Below are 19,153 nucleotides of genomic sequence, written 5' to 3' on the forward strand. Positions count from 1 at the left end.
GCATGTGTCTGGAAACCCCGTGGCCTTCCCAGTCCATTTCATGGTTTGGTCATAACAGGCATGGTGACGGGCTGCTCTGGCACCTGTCTCCAGGTAAAGAGCTTCATCCCTATCCCTTTCAGGTCCTGAGTTTGTTGAGGCCCATGAGACTTTGCGCCTAAGATGATGAAGACTTGGGCAGGGTTTTCTCTAGAGCAGAGTTTCCATGGCTGTTTTGAATAATCCCATACTCAGCCTGCTGACTCTGGCGTGGGCAACAAGAGCCTTGCCTATGAGAAGACTAAGGGGAGGTGGCCCAGGTGAGCCCTGTGCAGGTGGCAAAGAGGTGAAGCACAACCTTTTCCCTTGCTGCTCTGCGGTGGTCATCCTGCCCCGCAGGACCCCATTTCTTTGCATCCTCAATGTTTACAGAAAAGACTTGTGCCATTAAAAATAGTTTATTCTAAGGGGGAAAAAATAAAGCTCTTGGGGCTGGTGCTATGGTGTAGCAGGTAAACCGCAGCCTGCGGTGCTAGCATCCCATATGGGTGCGAGTTCGAGTCCCGGCTGCTCCACTTCCAATCCAGCTCTCTGCTATGGCCTGGGAAAGCAGTAGAAGATGGCCCAAGTCCTTGGGCCCCTGCACCTGCATGGGAGACCCAGAAGAAGCTCCTGGCTCCTGGCTTCAGATTGGTGCAGCTCCAGCCGTCGTGAAGATGCATCTAACGGCATCGTAGCTGCCCCGGGGTGGGGTGGGGCCGCACAGAACCAGGCAGCACTGCTCACTGCTCACTGCTCAGGAACTCACTCAGCCCGGAGACAACAGTGCTGCCCTGTGCCGTCTGCGCTGGGAGAGCCAGAGGAGCGCCTGGCTCCGAGATGGCCCTGGACGGGAGAGTGGATTTCTTGCAGAACTGGAACCTGGCTAATTTTAGATTCCCAAAGGCCAGAAGAAATTTCCTGGGGTTCACACGGAGGAATTTGTTTCTGTTGGACATTCAAGAGGAGCTGCCTTTCCGTTTGTCCGGAGACCAGGTCCAGGAGGGTCGCCTCAGCCATCTGAAGGCCTGTGTGCACTGAAGCCCGCCCCCCCCAACCCCTCTCCCCCACTTCCTCAGGGAGAGTTAAGTCACAGCCCCGTACGCTGTTGGACGCCATGGCTGATCCATGCAGAGCAAAAGAACTAAACAGGAGAGACACAGAAACAGGGGTAGAAGAAAACAAAAGCGAACAGTTCCCCCAAAGAAACCCCAGCCGGCCTGGAGGCAGTAGGAACGGATTACATGTCACCAATCAGGATGAGGAAACTTCCCCTCTGGCGTCCCTCCAACCTCCGCTCCAGCCCTCCCTGGCCAGGAACTGCGGTGGGCGGGACACCCTCAGGGTCTCTCCGGAGCCTAGCCTGCCTCTTGGGCATCTTCTCCACCTCTACCTCTTCTTCTTTTAAAGATTTTATTTGTTTACGCGAAAGTTACAGAGAGAGGGAAAGACACAGAGAGAGAGAGAGAGATCGTCCATCCACTGGTTCACTCCCCCAAGTGGCCACAACCACCAGGTCAGAGCTAGGCTGAAGCCAAGAGCCAGGAGCCAGGAGCTGCTTTCGGGTTTCGGGTGGGTATAGGGGCCAAGCACCTGGGCCATCTTCTGATGCTTTTGCCAGGTAGAGAGATGGGTCGGAAGTGGGGCAGCTGGTACATAAGCCAGAGCCCATATGAGATGCTAATGTTTCAGGTAGCAGCTTTACCCACTATGCCAAAATGCTGGCCCCCTATTTTCCTTCCCTTCCTCCTCCCTTTTTCATGAATAGACCTTTTTATTTATTCATTTTATTTATTATTTTTTAAAAGTTTTTTATTTATTTATTTGAGAGGTAGAGTTACAGAGAGTGAGAGGGAGAGACAGAGAGAAAGATCTTCCTTCTGTTAGTTCACTTCCAGATGGATGCAACAGCTGGAGCTGCGCCGATCCGAAGCCAGGAGCCAGGAGCTTCTTCCCGGTCTCCCAGGTGGGTGCAGGAGCCCAAGCACTTGGGCAATCCTCCACTGCCTTCCCAGGTCATAGCAGAGAGCTGGATTGGAAGAGAGGCAGCTGGGACTAGAACTGGCGCCCATGTGGGATGCTGGTGCCGCAGGCGGAGGATAACCCACTGCGCCACAGAGCCGACCCTTTATTTATTCTTTTAAATATTTATTTATTTATTTGAAAGTCACAGTTACACAGAGAGAGGAGGAGAGGCAGAGAGAGAAAGAAAGACAGAGAGGTATCTTCTACCCAATGATTCACTCCCCAATTGGCCGCAACAGCCAGAGCTGTGCCTATCTGAAACCAGGAGCCAGGAGCTTCTTCCAAGTCTCCCACGAAGGTGCAGGGGCCATCTTCCACTGCTTTCCCAGGCCATGCAGAGAGCTGAATCGGACGTGGAGCAGCCAGGATTTGAACAGGCGCCCATATGGGATGCCGGCACTGCGGGTGGCAGCTTTACCCGCTATGCCACAGTGCCAGCCCCTGTTCATTTGCAATCCATTTGAAAAGCAGAGAGACAAGAAAGAGAGATCTTCCATCCACTGGCTCACTCCCCAGTATCTGGACAACCAGGGCTGGGCGAGGCTGAAGCTAGGAGCTGGGATCACGTAGGTAGCATGACTCAAGTACTTGAAGCATCACCCGCTGCCTCCCAGGGTGCACACTAGCAGGGAGCTGGGTCAGAAACAGAGTAGCAAGGACTCAAACCAGGCACTCTGATATGGGATGTGGGTGTCCCAACTGGCGGATAAACAGTCGTGCCAAATGCCCACCCATCTCAGGGTATAGTCACTCTAGGATTGGGTTAGACCTGGGTGAGTCCTGCACAGTGCCAAGATTCTGACGAAGACCCCTGATGTGTCCACTTCCCAAGTGCTGGGGCGTTCCGAGTTAGGGAGCGCCGAGTAGCTTAAGCCCCATTCGCTCATGTTCTCCAGGCTGAGGTCTGCTGAAGGGTCTGTCCCAGTCTCTCCCAGGCCCAGTCTCTCTCTGTGGGTGGCTGCTCAGCCCCGATGTGAGCCTGCGGTGGGCACGGGTGGTACTCAGTCACAGAACCCCAGGACTGTAGCATTCCCAGGGACTCCAGACATGGAGTCTGAAGGCCTTGAGCCTTGAGGCTGTGAACTTGAGAGGAGGGCGGGAGGCTCTGCTCTGTCCCAGGGGACCTGGCTCGAGCTTTCCTCACCCCCACCTCCCCTCTGAGAACTCCCCTCCCCCGTCCACTTCCTCATTCTGCTCACCTACCTCCTCCCTCATTCTGAGTACCTCCCCGGTGCTCCTCCAGCACACCAAGCGGGCTTCCAGCCTCGGAGTCACCGTGTTTTTAAAGAGCACCTCCCTCTTTTTTTTTTTTTTTTTTAAGTTTTAGTCCTTTTATTATATTATGTAATTATTTTTGTCTTTATTTGAGAAGCTGAGAGAGAGAAAGAGAGAGAGAGAGAGACAGACAGAGAACTCCTGTTCCCAGGTTTACTTCCTAAATGCCTGCAATGACCCCAAGCCAGGGCTGAAACCTTGAGGCAGAACTCAGTCAAGGTCTCCCACGTGGGTGGCAGGAACCCCATCACGGCAGCCATCACTGCTGCCTTCCCAGAATCCACATTAGCAGGAAGCTGGAGTCAGGAGCAGACGTGGGAATCGAATTGAAGACTCCAGTGTGGAACACAAGTTTCTCAACTAGGAGTCCTAACCACCAGGCCAAATGCCTTTTCCTTGATAGAATTCTTGATGGAGAGAGGAGGGACCTCATTATTGTTGGACAGCAACTCTGAGATGGGCTTACCAGCCACGGTTGCTGAGTTAATAAATGCCAGGAGCCGGGTTTCAGCCCAGAGCAGTTGGGATACCAGCTCTCTGCCCCCTCTGAGCTGTGTGACCTTAGGCAACCTTCCCGGGACTCTATTTCCTCCCTTGTAAAAGGAGGGCCAGTTAATCCCTGCTCACAGATAATTGCAAGAATTAAAGGTTGCATCACCCCGTAAAATGGGTCTTCTAGTTCAGGTCTCAGCTCAGATGCCACTCCCCAGGTGGTACCTGGCCTTCCCCAGGCACACAATACATATTTGGTCAACAAATGGCTCCCAACTCCCTCGCTTAAAGCCTGTTGCTGATCCATGGGGAAGCCACCAGTGATGTCTGAGGTGTTCAGGCTTCCTCCTCTACCTGTTCCAGGCCATTCCTCAGCCCAGAGCACCTTGACGCCCAGCCTCCTCCGCCACACCAATACCCTCATCCAGACCAGCAGTCAGCTGACTACTGTTGGAGCCCAGATGGGGTCCAGAAGCCAAGAATGATTTCTACATTTTTAATTGGTAGACCCCCCCCAAAAAAACCCACAAAAGGATATTTTGTGACACCTGAATGTTTCATGAATTCAAATTTCAGTGTCTGTACATACAGTTTTATTGGAACACCACCGTGCTCACTGGCTTACCTATTGCCCATGGCACCTGTGATCCTGCCAAAGCAGAGCCGAGCAGGAGGCAGAGACCATGAAGCTCACAGAACCTAAGATTCATTCTATGGTTATGCAGTGACCTGGCCCCCGGTCTAGACATTTCCTGCTTACTGTTCAGGTCACGCGCTGAACCTGGCAAACAAGCCTTTGTCAATGGATGAGGCTGGGGTGCAGAGCTCTCTTGTGTGGGTCCCCAGTTCCTGCGTGCCCATCTGTCTCCCCACGTAGGGGCGGGCCCGTAGCCTTCTTTGTGGCATCCCCTGTGTCTAGAGCCACGCCTGGAGTATGATAGTGATCGGTAAGTAATTGTTGCCTGGCTGAGTGACATTTAAGTCCCTCCTTCCTATGCGAGGAGAGAGACGTGCAGATGTGCAGCCCAGAGGAAAGGCAGGAGGTGCGAGCAGGGAGGCTTCGCAGAGGCCTGGAGTTGCTGGAAAACCCAGGAGGGAAGAAAGCGCTGGGATCTGGGTTGGGGGCGTGAGGGGACCACGTGGGGGCTGGCAGTGAGTAAGGTGCAGTAAACACCTCTTCCCCGAGAGAGAGCAGTTGTCACGTGTCTCTGATGGGGTTGGGAGGCTTTGGCAGTGCTTGCTGTTTAGTCACCTTCTTACTCACCGTGTCCCCTGGCACAGAGCAACAGCCCCGGGGGAGGCCGCCGCTGGCGGCACCAGTCTTACAAGGCATGTCACCAGTGACAATTACCTCTAAGAAGACATTCCTTGGAGGAGTCTCTCCTGCCCTCCCATTGACTGCATGAAGAGATTGTGGTTGTTGGGATAAAATCAACCGGACCATGTCGTGTTGCTCTAAGAAGCATCCGGGGACATTCCCAGAGTGCCGTAAGGAAATGCCAGCCACAGCTTGTGTGTGCGAGCACTCAGGGCTGTGCAAGGGAGGGCAGGCCTTGTCGGGATCCCGAGTGCAAAGGCGGCCGTTGAATTGTAGCCTCCAGATCAGCTTCCCTTCATCCCAGCCTGCCTTCTGCTTCCCTCTGCTCTTCTTTCCTTTCTCTCCAGGGCATACATGCATGCACACAGAGAGACAGAAGATGAGAGAGAGAGAGAGAGAGAGAGAGAGAGAGAGATCTCATCCACTGGTTCACTTCCCAAATGCCTGCAACACCTGAGGCTGGACCTGGGCCAGTATGAAGTCAGGAACCAAAAACTCCATCCTGGCCTGCCATGTGGGTAACAGAAGCCCAAGTACTTGGGCCGTCATCTGCTGTCTTCGGGGTGTATTAGCAGAAAGCTGGAATTGGAAGTGGAGCCAGGCCTCGAACCCAGGTACTCCGATATGGGATGCAGGTATCCCAAGTGGCATCCTAACTGCGGTGCTATTTGCTGGCTCCTCAACACTTTTTTTTTTTTTATGAGACTTTGTTTCCAACACCCACAAGGGTACTTCAAAAAGTTCATGGAAAATGAAATTAAAAGATAAGTTAATTTTGGAAGCAAAAATGTTTTTGTTGATTTCAAGTTATCAATACGACATCAATCATCTCACAGAGTTCCTGAAAAATCTCACTCTGGGCTCCAGCGAGCCACTTTTAGGGCTCACGTTGTGGGGGTTGGGCTCTGGGACTGTGAAGCCTGTGTCATGTGCAGGACCCCACCCCAGTGTGAGGTCCTGGTGAAGATGAACAGGCCTTGGCAGTCTCCAGCTTTGGCCCAGGGGGATCCTGGGATTGCAGAGACCCTGCTGCCTGGGACACACGGGGGGTGGGGGACTGGGGCTGGGAGGGCTACGCAGAGCTCCCCTCCCAGGTCTGGTGGAAAACTTCAGATTGGCCTGCTTTGTGCCAGATCTTTAGCTCCATGTGCATGAGAATGGATCAGTGGCAGGTGGCCTCGGGTGGGTATGAATAGCCGTAATTGTCCCTGTGTCAAAAGGATGAGCTGGGAAACAGGAATGGGCCTGGAGGAGGCCAGGGCTGGGGGCCCCGCTCAGTGAATTAGGCCTTTTCTATAGATTCTGTAGCCTCATAATGAGCCACTTTTTCAACCTCCGGGTCGCTCTGCTACAGCTCTGACCTCCCAGGGGCCAGAGGAGGGGGTCAGCCCCTCCCCCACGGAAGGCCCGCTGCCTTTGTTTACCTATTATCCCTCTAGGGAGGGAGACTACATTCCAAAGCAGGCTGTTGGGTGAAGGGAGCCTACATGGAGCCATACTGCCTGTGATGCCTTTGACAAGGAGTTGTGCCTCCCTCACCTCAGTCTCCTCATCTGTGGAATGGGGACCATGATACATATTTCCAGCCTCACAAGGCAGCTGCCAGGGCGCAGGAAAGTCACGCCTCTGGTCACCTGGTGTTGTCTCACGAAGCATTCAACAGAGAGCAACCATGGCTTGGTGGCTGAGGCCGCAGCACTGACTACACCTACACTGGGTGACTGAGGATGTGGCCCTGGGCCAGCACCTTGTACCTCTCCCCTCCTTCCACTCTCTTTCCCTTCAGCAGGACTGTGGGAAATCACAGCGGGTCCTCCCTGCCTCCCAGGGACGGCAGGATTAACGTAGGAAGCAGCCGCTCTAGGGGAGAAAGGTGTGGTGTACATGGCAGGTGTAATTATTGTCCTGTGACTACATGAACGACCCCGGCGACTCCAAGGGGGCTGGGACCAGCGCTGTGGCTCACTCTGCAAACCGCTGTGAGGCGTGGAGGCTGCTCCTGACCGTAAGCTCCCAGGGAGAGGCTGTGTCCACGCTCCGGGTGTCAGGGGCTCTGCACGCACGAGGGGAGTGGGAGCCCCTGACCCACGGCTGCAGACCCAGCATCCTGGGGAGGCCCCATGATGCCCACGCAGAGCATTTGAGTTAGAACGGAACTCCAGGCATGAGCATAGCAATTGTGCGGCTGGCAGAGATTTGGGCATAGTGTTTAGCAAATTATAGTCTTACTCAGATTGTCCTGTCCTGTCCCTAATGTTTCAGTCTCCCGCTTCCCTCCAGCTGTCATCACCACCAACACCATCTTTATCATCTCAGGAAGCGCCCAGGACGGCAGGGTCCCATGCTAGATGCTGGAGACGGTTGCTGTAGAATTGAAAACAGCTGCCCCCGAACCTCCTCCCGGAAATAGTGCACTAGGCAAAGGGACGGAAGAAGGGGAGCTTAGGGGTGAGCGAGAGAGAAAGGAGAAGGTGTGGGAAAATGGGCTTCCAGAATGTTCTGCACCCAGCCAAAGGTGTCAGGGAGAATAGGGGTTGGACCCGGGACTGGCATCCTGGCTGCGCCACCTGCCAGGAATTTGACCTTGGCAAGGGACTTTATCCTCTGTGTGCCACAGGTTCCTCGTCTTGTCGGTGCAATGATGGAAAGGAGTAAGACCAGACTCTGGAAGGCAGGGCGCCCCACACAGGTCGGTGAGAGTTAAAACTGCCGTCGGGAGGGTGCCCCGCCACAGGTGCATGGAGGGTGGGATTTTCCCCTGAGGAGACTTCCAGAGGACGCCCTTGGGCCTGTGCACACCTGGGGGGCCTTGCCCAAGAGCAAGCTCTCGGAAGACATGGGTGCTCCTTTCTCCCTCTGTTTGAGTCTGCTGGGGCTGTTCTAGCAAAATACCTTAGACCAGACCATTTATAACAAGGCGGGACCGCTGACTCCATGCCCACAGGGCTCTCTGCTTTGTAGGTGGCGCCTTGTTGCTGTGGCCTCGAGGTGCAAGGGGTGAATGAGCCCCCTTGGGCCCCTTTGAGAAGGGCACCGATCCCGTTCACAAGGGCTGCACCCTCACGACCCAATCTCCTCCCAGAGGCCGCCCACCCCCTCCCACATCCGCCATCTTGGGGAGTTGGCAGCAGCACACGCATGGAGGAGGGGCACTCGGAGCGCTGCACCCTCTCACGGCCAGAGCGGCTCGCAGGACTCTACAGGAGCGGAACGGAGAGGACTAGCAGTGGGCGTGGAATCCAGGTTCCCAGATCGTGGCAATGGTGACGCAGGAGTGACAATGGTGATGCAGTAGTGACTATATACAGCTTTTAACTCTCCAAGCTGTTCTTAATCGATGCCTCCTTTGAGAAATGGTGTTGGTTTACATGACATCTGAGGTCCCTGTTGCAACTTCCACCCTTCTCATCCTGTAGTTCTCTCTCTCAAGATTTATTTATTTAGTTCAAAGGCAGAGTTAAATATAGAAAGGAAAAGACAGATGTCTTCCATCCACCGATTCTCTCCCCAAAGGGCCACAGCAACCATGGCTGGGCCAGACAGAAGCCAGGAGCCAGGACTTCTTCTGGGTTTCCCACGCGGGTGCAGGGGCCCAAGGATTTGGGTCATTTTCTGCTGCTTTCGGAGGCACATCAGCAGGGAGCTGGATCAGAAGTGGAGCAGCTGGGACACAAACCAGTGCCCATGTGGGATGCCGGCACTGCAGGACGTGGCTTAGCCTGCTGCACCACAATGGCAGCCCCAAAGTAGATGCTGTTTTCCTGCTGGGTGGGCTGGAGAGGAAGGGGAATGGAGATGGCAGAGAAGGATGGTGGGAGGAGCAGAGCAAATTCAGAATAATGATTTCCTGGAAAGACCACGTCCCTGGAACCAGGGAGTCTGCCGCGCCACGTGGCAGGCGGGACTCGAGGCCACTGCTCTGCTGATTTGAAGACAGCCCTGGGTGATGGGGGTGCAGGGGAGAGCCCTGTGTGATGGAGGAGTGACTGCAAGGGGAAGGGGGGCGGGAGAGTATGCGTCTCTCACATCAGTGACGTCAGTGATGCAAGCCAAGAAAGGTGTGGGAAGGGCCACGAGCAAGGCATGTGGACAAGTTAGGGAGAAGCAGCCTCAGGCCTCACCTGCGGATGGCCGTCTCCTCCACGCGTCTTCACCAGCTGCTCTCCGAGTGTGCACAGCCCTGAGGCCCCTCTCATTGCTCCTAAGGACACCAGTCCCTTTGGGTCATTTAACGGTCCCTTTAAAGGCCTTGCCTTCAAAGATGGCCACATTCTCAGATTCTGAGGATTATGGCTTCCGCTTGGGAATCTGGAGGAGGAGTGGACTTGGTTCAGCTTACAATAGTGGTATAACCTGCTCATTCTAAAGGTGATGTTTGGCTCCTCCATCTCCTAACTGTGTGATCTTGGGCAAATTGCTAAGCCTCTCTGAGCCTCCCAGATACAAAGGGCCCGTAACTACCTACCACCAAGAATTTTTACGAGGATTAAGTGAGATGAGGATGTGACTGCTTGGCACAGTGCCAGGCACACAGTACGTGTTTCATTCCTGGGTAGTCGGGGAGTGACCTTTGGGTCCACATCCTGACAGGGTAAGGATGGACTCAGACAGCTGGAGCACCCTGGGCCTGGCGAGGAGAAGAAGCACCCTTGGAGACTGGACTGCACACATCCCAACCTCACAGCACAGACATGTTAGTTTTTATTTTATTTTTTTAAAGATTGATTTATTTTATTTGGAAGTCACAGTTACACAGAGAGAGAAGGAGAGGCAGCGTTCAATTGGGGAGTGAACCAGCAGATGGAAGACCTCTCTCTCTCTCTGCCTCTCCTTCTGGAGCTGGAGCTGCACCGATCCGAAGCCTAGAGTTGGGAGCTTTGTCTGGGTCTCCCAGGCAGGTGCAGGGGCCCAAGGACCTGGCCCGTCTTCCACTGCTTTCCCAGGCCATAGCAGAGAGCTGGATAGGAAGTGGAGCAGCCGAGACTCAAACCGGCGCCCAATGGGACGCTGGCATTGCAGGCAGCGGCTTTACCCACATGCCGCAGTGCCAGCCCCGACGTATGACTTCTTAGTGAGGAGCGATGCTAGAGGAAAGGCTGGGCGGCTGTGGGTGACTCCGTTGTGCAGAAGCAGCACAGGGGTGCTGAGCCTCAGGCTGAGGGCCACTCTGGCCCCATGAACCCAGAGCAGTGGGCATGACGCGCCTACACGTGTGAGTGCCCAGCAGCAACTCTGCTCCCCAGCAAATGGGAAGGGTGAGGTCAAGGGCAAAGCTTGTGTGTGTGTGGACGCTGCTGGGTGGAGAATCAAAAGGAAGAGGCTTGGGGCCTGGGTCTGGGGTCAGACTCAGGGTGTGGCACGGACAAGAGCACCAGACGGCTGACTCGATGTTGGGTGGCACTCTGGGTCCCTTTGCCCCTGGAGGTGGACTTGAACAGGAGGAACGGACGCCTGCAGCTCCTCTGCCTCAACAAGTGGCTACTTTGATGCTTTCTGAAGCTCCTGTTCTTCTTCTCTTTTTGTGGTTTATTTGAAAGGCAAAGTGAGAGAGAGAGAGAGAGAGAGAGAGAGAGAAAGAGAGAGAGAGAGAGATATCTTCCATCTGCTTTTTCACTCCCCAAATGGCCGCAATGGCCAGGCCTGTGCCAGGCCGAAGTCAGGAGCCAGGAACTCTATCTAGATCTCCCAGATGGATACGGGGGCCCAAGCACTTGGGCCATCCTCCGCTGCTTTTCCAGGAGCATTAACAGGGAGCTTGATCAGAAGAGGAGCAGCCAGGATGTGAACTGTTGCCCTTTTTTCCTCCCTCCCTCCCTCCTTCCTCTCCCTTCCTCCCTTCCTCCCTTCCTCCCTTCCTTTCTTCGAAAGTCAGAGTTACAGAGTGGCAGAGAGCGAGGGAGAGAGATCTTCCATCTGCTGGTTCACTCCCCAGACTGTCGCCAGGATCCAGGAGCTTCTTCCAAGTCTCCCACGTGGGTGCAGGGGTCCAAGGACTTGTGCCATTCTCTGCTGCTTTCCCAGGCTGTTAGCAGAGAGCTGCATTGGAAGTGGAGCAGCCAGGACTCGAACCAACGCCCATATGGGATGTTGGCACCTCAGGCAGTTGCTTTACCCGCTACGCCACAGGGCCAGCCCCATCCTTGTTTCTTTTTAAAGATCAGAAGAGGCTAGGAGAGCCCACACCCTGAGGGAGTGCTGTCTCCTTCCCAAAGCAGCTGTGCCAGACCCCTTCCCTTTGTGACGGTCAGTTCCTGGGTGCCGGGGCCTTGAGGGCCCTGGGTGTGTGTGCACTGGGCCCTGGCATTTGTCTGTGGAAACCAGAGGAGGGGTGGTCAGATACTTGGACACCACATCAGGCAGTTTCTAAAAGTAGCCGGAGGCCCTGCAGAACAAGCAGGAAAGAGGATAATGGCAGAGTGGGCTGCTTTAATTCCACTTGAGGAAAACCAGGGGATGTGGGAAAGGCCGGTGCCCGCTGGCTTCATGCAGGCGTGGCCTGGGCTTTTTAGCCACAGTCGCTTGCAGCTCTGTGAAAACAAATGATTGTGATTAGGAGGGAAAAGTGGAGAGGAGCTGGGGAGAGCTCCCACCCACCACCCACGGGAAAACAGGAGAGAAACAGAAACAGATGCGCGGGGCTGGCGCTCGGCATTGATGGGCTGACTTGTCACGCCCGACTGGTTTGGCTAGTCAGCCGGAGGCCCCGGGGAGAGACAGGGCCTCTCCTCCCACTGGCTGCTGGAGTGGCCCTGAGACCTCTGGGGGCCCTTCTGTCCCTGGGAAGCCGGCTTTTGGGGGAGGCAGGGGTCAGGGAGGGTTCCGGGAGCAGTCACCTGTTGCAGGGGGCCGGGCGGGAGGCTGACCTGCAAACTGGTCTCTCTGCTCTGCAGGCCCGCCCAGGACAAGTGGCCCAAGGCAGCGGCATGGGGCAGGCGCTGTGCTGCAGCAGGTCAAGACTGCTGTGTGGCGTGCCTGCATTCCACAGAGGGCCTGGGTCCAGTCCTGGCTGCTCCACCCTTCGGATCCAGCTCCCTGCTAATGCGCCTGGGAGGCGGCAGATGATGGGCCAGCTACTTGGGCCCCTGCATCCATGTGGGAGACCTGGATGCTATTCCAGGCTCCTGGCTTCGGCCTGGCCTAGCCTGGCTATTGCAGGCATTTGGGGAGTGAACCAGAGAATGGAAGATTTCCCCCCCTCCAACTGTATTTCAGATAAATTAAAAAAAAAAAAAAAAAAAAAAGGCAGGAGCGCTGGCTCACCTTCTCTCCCAAGGACCCCCCAGCCAGTCTTGTGCCTTCATTTCCTCTTTCCCACGCCTGGGCTGTGACCCCGCTGCCCGCCCCCCACCTCCTCAGCTACCCAGCAAGAGCATCAAACCCACACAGCTTGATCTGGGTGCTGGGTGCGTGGGTATGTGTCCACGAATATCCATCCTCTTAAGATGAACATGCATTATATCTATTCTACCCCACCAACAAAAAAAGTAAAAGGATAAAACAATCAAAAAAAACCAGCAAACAGCGCAAGCGGTGCTTTGCACGCCATCCTCCATCTCGTGTGATTGCTCCTCTGGACTTGGGGGCGTGGCGGAGGGCAGGGCAACTCTTCCTTTTCTTGTTGTTCCGCCCTTCCCAGGTGGCGCTCGGCAGAGTGTGTGGACTTCCTCAGAGAAGTCCTTCTGTGCTTCTAGGTGTACGAGGGGGGCCTACCAGAGGGCATCCCAGCGTGGGACACACGGATCCCGGCTGGCCAATAGCCACACTCTTCTAGTCTGGGTAGGAAGTTGTGGTGTGAGGAGTTGAGGGAGTCTGTTCCACTCCGGGGGTTGCTTCTGTGAGAGGCAGTCGTGGGGTTCGTGGTCGCAGGAACACCTGCTGGGGATCCTTGGGCACTCTCCAGCGCTTGGTTCGTGTTCACAGGTTGCATCTCTACACTCACCCGAGTTCTCCCGTTGGAGACGTGGAGCAGGTGCAAGCCGTTGCTTCCCCCGTGCCTTCTCAGGCTGCAGTGGGACCAAACAAGAACGAAACGGGGTGGGAATGGCCATGGAAAAGGCATGAGAGAGCCCCGAGGCAGTTGTTCCTGAGTGCGAATTTCTCCCAAGTAACTGGGGCGCTCTGTTGGGTGGGCGAGCGGCAGCTCGGTGGCCAGTGTCTCCGTCACCGTGGCTCTTAGTACTCATTGCTCCCGGGGTCCTGAGAGGCAGCTGGGTTTCAGGGAGGTCCGTGCCAACTGTCTCCTTGGCTGAGGCTATGGGGCAGAGGAGAGCATAACAACCTTTTCTTCAAAGCTAGAATCCAGCTCAGTCTGCCTCGGGAAAGCGCTGACACACAGCCCGGCTGCGATCAGACACATCTCTCCCATTTTCTGCTGCTCTCGCTGAAAGCTACTGGTGTTTGATGAGTGGGAACAAGCCGCCCTGCTGAGATTTCCTGCCAATGCCAAGTGTTTCTGCCAGGAGTGTTGAGCGGCCGCCATGCTGAAGAGGCACCTCTGTGCAGCCTGGCTCCGGGAGACCAGGACGGCCCTCACTATAGATGGTGGGACTGGAGGCAGAGGCCTCGTCCTCCAGCCGGTGCACCTATGGATCATGAGGCCCAAGGCTTGTGCAGAGCGTGGAAAACTTTGCTTTGGAAATACTTCTTTTTTAAAAAAAATCAGTAACACACTTTTTGGGAAAAGTATAGTTCCCCTTTGAGCTATGTGTTCACTCTGCTCCCTGGGTTCCTTTCATTTAATTACTGGTCAAAGGAGATACAAATCTTAAGAATCTTACAAGTCCTCCGTCCGCAGTCTTTCTGCTGTCCGTAATTCTGCACAGGGCTCTGTTGAAGCTAACAGGTGCCATTAGCGCTCTTTCTGATTCTGCAGATCCCCAAGAGGCCTCCTGTGCTGCTGGGAGTTGAAAACCCTGTGGCTCAGGAGCCCCCGGCTGGGGCTGGACACGCCCTCCCTCCCACACTGGGTGATGCATTAATAACTGAGATAATTGTACCTGTAATGAGGCAGTAACAGCAATTTCTCTGGTGCACCCCGAGCAAAGCCTGCTGGTGCAATTGCAGCCCAATCTGGGGCTTCCAGGCCAGGACTCTGCAACACTTCCTGGGAGCCTCTGCCTCTTCCCGATCCAGGCCTGCCTGGACCCAAACTCTAAGCCTCGTTGGCTCTCTCTCTTTTCCTTCTTACCCATTTCTCTTGGCTGTGATCCACAGGGCGAGTGGAAAGGAGATCTCATGCCGTTTCTCATTCATCCTGCCAACGTCGTGTATTCTTACCACATCCCAGGATGGCAGAGGGACAGGGGAGAACTCGGCCCACTACCTTGGCATCTTGTGAACTTCCCCAAAATTCCCCTGTGGTACTTGCCTGGCCCTGAAGTCCAAAGGAGGCTCCAAGGACAAAGACCAAGCCACGGAGCCGCTGCATCATCACCAAAGTCCCCAGAAGTTACCATGGCTAGAAACTGGAATCCCCACTGGGTTCTTTCTAAGACACAACCTCTGCACAGTCCCGCGCACTGGCCACCGTTAAGACAATGGACCTGTCCAAACATCTTGTCTAGGAACCGAGGGGAGGAAGCCACCGTGGGGCCCAAGAGCGGATGAATTGCTCCCAAGAATGGAAAACAAATGAGCCGGGGTACAAATGGACGGAAAAACAAAAGGAAGAGATCCCCTGGACAATGCGGACCATTGAAGGGAAGGGGGCTGTGGACAGAGGCCGGGTCGTGGGACTAGCTGCCCAGTGGTGGGAGAGGGTAGTTTAGCTGTCAGCCCACGATGGAGCCAAAGTGACTTCTCCCCTCGCCGGGAGCCAGGAGGGTCCTGAGCATGTCTTGTTTGTTTGTGGCTACAGGATGGAGAGGCCGCCCAGGTCTGCCTCCTACCCGGCTTGCTCCAGCACCCAGCTGGACTTGCTGCGAATGTTTACATCGAACACAGGCCACTGCTTTCCTCCGAGACTGGGCTGCAGCGAGGCCTGTGGGTAATTTTGGTGGAACATATGGACTCCTGTGTAACCTGAGCCTGTTGAGAATGGAGCCGGCAGGAACAACACGATGGCCCTGCCCTCCCCACCCCGGCCCTCGGAGGCCTGGTGAGGGGTTTTCTTTCTCTCCAGAGCACAGCCATCACCTTGCCCCTGGAGCATGTCCACAGCAGTCCTTCTGGGGAGGTGGGGCTGTGGCCCCGCACTCAGTCCTCCTGTGGTGCACAGCACGGGACCCTTGACTTGCTGGTATGGGGTTATATCCCAGTGGAGGATATTGTAAGTCGAAAATGCATTTTGGGGCCAGCGCTGTGGCACAGTGGGTTAGAGCCCTGGCCTGAAGTGCCGGCATCCCACATGGGCGTCGGTTCTAGTCCCAGCAGCTGCTCTTCTAATCCAGCTCTCTGCTGTGGCCTGGGAAAGCAGTAGAAGATGGCCCAAGTCCTTGGGCCCCTGCACCCACATGAGAGACCTGGAAGAAGCTCCTGGCCCCTGGCTTCAGATCAGCTCAGCTCCAGCTGTTGCAGCCATTTGGGGGAGTGACCCTGCAGATGGAAGACCTCTCTTTCTGTGTCTCTACTTCTCTCTGTAACTCAGCTTTTGAATAAATAAAAATAAATTTTGAAAAAAAAAACTTAACAGAATATATGCAAATCAAATAAGATAAAAATGAAAATAAAATAAGACCACTAGATTTAAAACAAAGAAAAGAAAATGAGCTTCCTCCACCTCCCCTACCCAAGGTCACAGCTCCACAATACTGAGATGCTGCTGCCAGCCATCCCTGGAGGGCACCGCACGCTCGCCCGAGGAAAGGCTCATGATTGGAAGGACGGTGTCTCCTGGGTGTGTATAGCTTTCGAAGCATCGTTGCAGTGCAGCTGTTGTGACGAGGCCAGTCTGCAGTGGCGGAGACCCCTGGGTGAGATGGGGTGGGGAGGGGAGAGCCCCCGCCTCCTGCCAGCAGCAGCTGATGGTCCTGGAATGTTGGCCCAGGGCCTGTAGTGCGTGGGGCTCTCTCCAGAACGTTCTGCAGTTAGAGCCCAGACTCCCTGGGGAGACCCAGGCCCAGGAAAGGAGCTCGGTGCTGGGGGTCCGGTCCAGGCTGCCGCCTGGGGCCAGGATTCTTGGACATCTGGGATGAAAGAGACCAGAGGCAGGAGCCTGATTCCAAGATCTCTCTCTTTTTAAGATTTATTTATTTCTTAGAGAGGCAGAGAGAGAGAGAGAGAGAGAGGTCTTCTTTCTGCTATTCACCCTCCAAATGACTGCAATAGCCGGAGCTGTGCTGATCCAAAGCCAGGAGGAGCCAAGAGCTTCTTCCGGGTCTCCCATGTGGGTGCAGGGGCCCAAGCACTTGGGCCATCCTCCACTGCTTTCCCAGGCCATAGCAGAGAGCTGGATTGGAAGTGGAGCATCCGGGACTCGAACAGGCTCCCATCTGGGATGCCAGCACTGCAGGCAGCAGCTTTACCCACTACACCACAGCGCCGGCCCCCAAGATCTCATTTTGTATGAGGAACCAAGGCCCTGCCAGGACGGTCAGTGAACAGGCTGTGGTCACACAGGTGGTATTATAACTGGATTAGGGCCAGGGTCTCCCTTTGGTCCATCATGTAAACCCTCAGGTAGCTAAGAGCAGCTGTTGGGGTCACAGGCGTCAAGCAGGGCTCTGTAATGTGGACAGAGGCCAGTGCTTCACTCTTGCTTTGGTGCATACCAAGTCACAAACCACAGCCTGCCTGCCTGCCTTTCTGGAAGGAGAAAGCAGACCTGGCCTCAGAGGGTTGGGGGGAGCTTGCCACAATTTGAGCAAACTCGGCAAAGGGGGGCGGGTTGTGTTGCCCAGCTGTTGCTGTATCTGTTGGGATAGTCAATCCCCACTGTGCAGGACTCTCCTTTTCTCTTAGAGGGACTCATTTTCCCCCAGAGGACAGCAAGCCATCTCTAATTCTGCTGCAGCAGGGGCCCATACCTGGGGCAGGGGCTGCTCACACAGCGGTTCTCCCGATCCTCCTAGGGATCATCTTGTCCTCTCTACAGAGGAGGCCACTGGGACTCAGACAGGTGACTCACCCGTGGTCACAGCCCTAGGGAGGGGCAGTGTCAAAATTCAAACTCAGGTCTGATCTTCATGCTCCAGTGCTCTCCGTGATGTCCTCCTGGGGTGCTGTGGGCAGACTGTAAAGCCATGTGGGGCACGGGGCAGGGTTGGGGGTACCCGAGAGAAGGAATCCTAGGGGCTCAGATACCCATGCCAGATGGCAGCCTGGGAGCCCTCTGTGCCAGGACCCAGCTTCCATTCAGCCTGGGTCTTCCAAGTGCCCTGAGAATCCAGCCTCAGCTGTGATGGGCATTTGCAGAGTAAAGCAGCAGATGGAAATCTGTCTCCCTGCCTTCAAATAAATAAAATAAATTAATATATATCCTTATGTATATAAGTTGCTTTTAAAAGAAAGAGAATGGAGAGAGAGAGAGAGGGAGAGAGAGAGAGAGATCTTCCATCTACTGATCCACTCCCTAAATATTCCCAACAGCCAGCCAGGCCAAACCAGGAGCCAGGAACTCAATCTGGTCCCCACAATAGATCCAAACATCATTGTACTCCATAAATTTATGCAATTATTACGTCAATTAAAATAAGTTTTTTTAAAAGTTTCATACAAAGCATTAGAAAAAGAAGGTAACTGAGTTCAGTTTTTTTTTTAAAGATTTCTTTTATTTATTTGAAAGGCAGAGTTACAGAGTGAGAGAAGGAGAGATAGAGAGAAAGAGAGAGAGATCTTCCATCTACTGGTTCACTCCCCAAATGGCTGCAATGGCTGGGGCCAGGCCGAAGCCAGAAGCCAGGAGCTTCTTCCACATCTGCCAGGTGGGGTGCAGGGGCCCAAGTACCTGAGCCACCTTCTACTATTTTCCCAGGTGCATTAGCAGGGAGCTGGATTGGAAGTGGAGCAGCCAGGATTCGAACTGGTGCCCATATGGGGTGCCACTGTTGCAGCCCTAGTGGCTTAACCTTTTGTGCCATACCACCATCTCCTGGAGTTCAGTTTTTAAGATTTCTGACAGTATTTGCAATGCTATTTGTTCCAATTGTTGAGTTTTTAAAAAATGGATGCAAATACATCAACAACTATAAATTTGTGTCTGAATGAACATAGGTTACACTGTTACTGATGTTTCAAAGTTTCATGATTCAAGTGCAACTATAAAGGTTTTTTCAAATATGCATGCTTACATCTTTTAAAAAATTATTTATTTGAGAGGCGGAGAAAGAAGAGAAACAGAGCTCCCATCCTCTGGTTTACTCCTCAAATGCCCACAACAGTCAGAGTACCAAAGCCGGGACAGTAATGCAATCCAGATCTCCTAGGCGGGTGGCAGGAACCCAATTACTGAACCTTCAGTGCTTCCTCCCTGGGTCTGCACTGGCAGGAAACTGGAGTCAGGAGCCAGAGCCAGGCATTGAACCCAGACACTCCGATATGGGATGTGGGTATCTTAACCAGCTAAAACTTGATGTTATTCAGACTTAAAATTTATTTTGACAGAGAGAGAGAGAGGAGAGAGAGAGAGAGAGAGAGAGAGAGAGAGAAGGGGAGGGGAGGGGTGGGGAGAGGAGATCTCCCATCTGCCTGCAATAGCCAGGTCTGGGTGAGGTATAAAGAATTCATTCCCAGTCTCCCACGTGGCTGGCAGGGACCTGAGCACTTGAGCATCAGCTGCTGCTTCCCAAGGTGCACATTAGCAGGAGGCTGCACCGGAGGAGAACTCCGGGGCCTCCAATATGGAATACGAGCGTCCTAAGTGGTTTCTTACCTGCTGAGCCAAATGCCTGCCCCCTACCCAGCTTCTTCACCACTGGCGTACGCGCCCGCCCCATGCTTGGGCCTTTCACCCACCTCTCCTTTTTACAGCTATTCTACATTGGGAACTTACTTCATGTATTCAAGTGTCAAACTGTATGCACAAATCAGATTGTTGCCATTTAAACAATTTCACCATAGGCTTATTGAGTTCTTCCACTGTATGAGGCA

The 19,153-nt window shown here is 54.3% G+C and overlaps 1 long non-coding RNA gene across 1 annotated transcript; it reads left to right on the plus strand.

Annotated features, from left to right (window-relative positions):
- The first annotated feature begins 1,888 nt into the window (after window positions 1–1,888).
- On the plus strand, window positions 1,889–5,916 carry LOC149127316 (uncharacterized). Its single transcript, XR_016231950.1, has 2 exons — window positions 1,889–1,984; window positions 5,476–5,916. It is a non-coding gene; the product is annotated as an uncharacterized LOC149127316 (long non-coding RNA).
- The last annotated feature ends 13,237 nt before the right edge of the window (window positions 5,917–19,153 follow it).

Source organism: Oryctolagus cuniculus, chromosome 3, assembly GCF_051225735.1.
Source record: "Oryctolagus cuniculus isolate XC-2025 breed Fujian yellow rabbit chromosome 3, ASM5122573v1, whole genome shotgun sequence".
Taxonomy (NCBI): Eukaryota; Metazoa; Chordata; class Mammalia; order Lagomorpha; family Leporidae; genus Oryctolagus; species Oryctolagus cuniculus.